The following is a 4,363-nucleotide window of genomic DNA, read 5'->3' as shown; positions in this document are numbered from 1 at the left end:
GTCTCCCAGACTGGAGTGCAGTGGCATGCTCACAGGCCCTGCAGCCTCAACCTGCAGGGCGCAGGCAGTCCTTCCACCTCAGTCTTCCAAGTAGCTGGAACTACAGGCTTGCGCCACCATATCCAGCTAATTTTTTGATTTATTGTGGAGACGTGGTCTTGCCATGTTGTCCAGGCTGGTCTTGAAACTGCGGGCTCTGGCAATCCTCTCGCGTCAGTCTCCCAAAGTGTTGGGATTACAGGTGTGAGCCATGGTGCCTGACCTTGATGCCAGTACTTTAAATTTCAGAAAGGATAAAGTTCCAGATGCAGGTAATCCCCAGAATGGGATCCTGGGAAGAAAGTAGCTGAAATGGAGCTGTGGGGAGAAGGTCAAGTTCTAAAAAACAAACAGAAATGTTGGTTGCTGAAGGGAAGGGAAATGGAGTGAGGGCTGGGGGGAGGTCTCTACTATACTTATTTTGTTGCTTTTGAATTTTGAACCATATGAATGACTATGAAAAAACAAAACGAACAAAAAGCATTTTTTTTAACTTGGGGTGTGGATTGTCATTTGCAGGGACCCTGCCTGGAGAGGATGACCTGAGCCAGCTATCACAGGCCTGAAAGTCAGTTGCTCAGGCAACAAGGCAGGCAAAGCAGCAAAGCAGACTCAGCGAGGCTTCCAGGACAGAGTGCTTGGCAAGAAGTGGAAGAGTCCTGTCCTGTCTACGACTAACACAGTGCTGGGAGAATCTGCCTCAGTTTCCCCAGACCTGGAGTGGGCAGAGTCAGGGAGAGTGTGTGGAGGACACGGAGGAGGGGTAGGTAGTGGGCTACAGGGAGAACTAAATTCCCTCTAAGACAGCAAGGAGGCATAGGGAAGAGTTTGTCAGAAGGCTGGGCCTCTGGAGGGCTCTGAAGCTGAGGAGAATGAGTTCTGAGGAAGGAGGAGCCAGCACTCAGGAGCAGTCAGGGGAGTGGGGTACATTGCAGGAGACCGATGGGAGTTCAGGAACAGTGGTTTGGCAAGTGCAGAGAAATAGTATAGGCAGGCCCCTGTTTTCATAGGGTTTCTTTATTCAAGCCAGCATTGCCAAAACTTGCTGCAGTTTTCTCCAGGGTTTCTGCACCAAGGGCAGAGCTGAGTGTGGTTCAAAAGAAAAAGAGGGAGAAGCTGGAAATTTTGTCATACAAGATAGTTTATCAGCCTCTGAATTTAAAAGTCCAGGCTGACTTTCCTCCTCCTTTCCTAAGTGTTGGTCAGGAAATATAGTTACTCCAGTCTGTGCTAAGCACAATTGTAAAAGTAAATCCACAGTCTAAAATATTTTGAAGGTCTCAGAGGAACGCCTGGCCTTTTCTAATGTTTTTAATTATCAAAACCACTCCTTACCTCCATGAATAATCCAAAAGTGGTACTCTAAGGCAAGAGCTAGCTAGTGCCCTTGACCGTGCACACACACACACACACACACACACACACACACACACACACACACACACCTTTTCAGAGTAAGCTATTATGGACGCACAGAGTCAGAAGACTTCAGAGAACAATCCCTCCATTTTATTGAGAATACCAAAACCTTTGGGTCCTTGACAACTTCACACTGGACTTCACAACCCAGACCTTCTGTTTCCTAGTTGCCTTGCATCCCTCATTAGATTTTATTTATTTATTTATTTATTTGAGTTGGAGTCTCACTCTGTCGCCTTCCAAGTAGCTGGAACTACAGATGCACACCACCACGCGTGGCTAATTTTGTGACTGGTTGTAGAGATGAAGTCTCACCAAGTTGCCCAGGCTGGTCTCAAGCCCCTTGGTTCAGGCAATCCTCTCGCCTCAGCCTCCCAAAGTGCTAGGATTACAGGTTGAGCCACCACGCCCAGTCTCATTAGATTTTATTCCAAAAGTCCACTAAAAATTCGAATTGAATTCATCTGTTCTGGATGCTATGCCAAAACGTTTGGTACTGCAAGCTAAGGACAGGAGGGATTGATTGATTGATTGAGTTGGAGTCTCACTCTATCACTCAGGCTGGAGTGTAGTGGCACACTCACGGTCACCGTAGCCTCAACCTGCTGGGCTCAGGCGATCTTTCTGCTTCAGCTTTCCAAGTAACTGGAACTACGGGTATGCACCACAATGCCCAGCTAATTTTTTGATTTATTGTAGAGAAGAGGTCTCGCCAAGTTGCCCAGGCTGGTCTCGAACCGTGAGCTCAGACAATCCTCTCATCTCAGCCTCCCAAAGTGCTGGATTATAGGCGTGAGCCTCCGTGCCCAGCCACTCTTTGTAGTATACTGGTAGAAGTTGGAGAACAGGGGACACGGATGTAGATTATTCTAATTAACTTAGATGGGGTATGTGGGAAAGTGTGTGTACTTCTGCTATGTAAAGCTATAACTGGGTGTGCTGTACACTTGAAAGATTCATTAGTTCCCAACTCCCACTGCCACCAAGGACCACCTGTCTTAAGATAGAGGCTGAGATTAGACCCTCCCTCCCATCCACATTCCCAGAAAAGAGAATAGCAAGAGAAGAAAATAAAACTTCAAAAACTTGAATTCTTAACTTGACAGCTTTTTGTATTTCTGCTCTCACTGGAATGTGAACTATTCTTTTAAGAAGTTTGGCACTGAGGAAGAGATGAGATAGGGAAATAGGTTTTTAAAAGTTATTTTTGAAAATTTCAGTCTGTTTCCCCATAAGGCATAGAGGGAAAAGCTATTGTTTATTCAGCGCCTACTGTAAGCCAAGCTCACATCGGTCCTATGAGTAATCAGGGCCTTCAATTCAAAGATAAAGATGCTGTGATTCAGAAAAGAAGCTTGCCCGAGGGCCCTCCTTTATAGGGCTTTGAGCCTAGATGTGTCTGACACAAAAGCTTATGTTCTTCCTCTAATCCACATGGCCTGACTGACTACAAAGGAGACTTCTACAGAGAGGGCATTTTAGAATAGAGGGAACTGGGTGGGTGCATAAAAGAGAATTTAAAAGGGAAAGGCAAAGAATCAAGGCACCACCTAACACCGCCCCCACCCTCCTGCCAAACAACAGCTCGGGAGTTTGAATTCACAAGTTTGAGTTTGTGAACAAACTTTTTATGGGTGGATGCTGGCTGAGCCCAAGAGGAATTACTTCAACAGTCAGTCATTTATTGCATGACTTTTATTTTTGCAAAACATTACCCACAACATAATTTCTGCAACCAAGTTTACAATATCATGGGCGAACCAGATACTGAACACATTATATAGCAAGTAGTTTCATCAGAATTGAGATGTAAGGAAAATGCACTAGTTTCCTTAAGGACATAATAAGCAAATCCTACTGACAAATAACAGTGGCATCTTCACATGGATTTGGTTGGGTGGGAAAGTGAGAGTGTTAGGGGTGCAAGGAAGAGGAAGGGAAGGGACCAGATTTCAAGGTACTCCTAAGAGCTAGTGGTGAAGCTGTGGAGACTGCAACTTAGTTTGGGAAATACAGAGAAAGGCGCAGAGTTGGGGGGAGGCTTTCTTTAGGGCTGGAGCCCTGACTTTGTCAGGTGAGGAGTGGGGGATCAATGGGGTGATTAGAGTAGAATCGTACAAACATAAATACTCGCATAATTAGAAGAATTAGTCCTAGAGTCAATTACAAAGTAGAGGCGAGATGGGCAAGGTCATCGACAGCGTAAGTGGAGAGAGTTTGCCTTGGCAAGAAGTTGAGAACAATTCTGAGAAAGGAGGGGAGGACGAGGGTGATTTTAAAGGATGGACCTGGAGTGGAGGAAAGTTGAGGGCACTGCATCGTCTGGCTTTCGTAGAAAGTGAAAACACACTTTAGGCCAGGAGGGTTGGGGTGGTTACCAGCTCCAGAAGAGTTGGAAAAGTCTGAAAGTGTGGCTGGAGGCACCGTGGACATAATCAGCGGGGGATGCAAGCGTGGTCAACAGCTACGGACGGCTCTAATAGCCACGGGGCGGTCTGGGACCCCGGGAAAGACCGCGGTTGCACCCGGGGCCCGGCTTCGCACAGCTGGGCGGAGAGGCACCACCCCTGGGAGCAGGTGGCAGCGCGGCACGCAGAGGGCCAGGGTGGGCGGCAGGGTGCGCGCGCTGGAGGATGCCGAGCGGGCGGGGCGCGCAGGGGCGCGGAGCGGGTAGCGCCACGGGCAGCCGGGATTGGGGGACGGGCCCGAAAGAGCGAGCCTCCGCGCGGCACTTGGCACGCAAGCGCAGACTGGCCGCGGGGCCCAGAGGCACAGAGGAGGGGGAGCGAGAAAGAGGGGGGTGTGGAACGTATTTCCGCTCTGGCGGACAAATAATCCCGGCCAAAGGGGAGGCAAGGCCGTCCGGCCCTTTAACCGCGTGGGGGTGCTAGTGAAGAAAGGGGGG

The sequence above is a fragment of the Carlito syrichta genome, unplaced genomic scaffold (assembly GCF_000164805.1).
Source record: "Carlito syrichta isolate Samal-C Ts95f unplaced genomic scaffold, Tarsius_syrichta-2.0.1 Scaffold311524, whole genome shotgun sequence".
NCBI classification, from domain to species: Eukaryota; Metazoa; Chordata; class Mammalia; order Primates; family Tarsiidae; genus Carlito; species Carlito syrichta.
Note: the sequence above shows the minus strand (reverse complement) of the source record.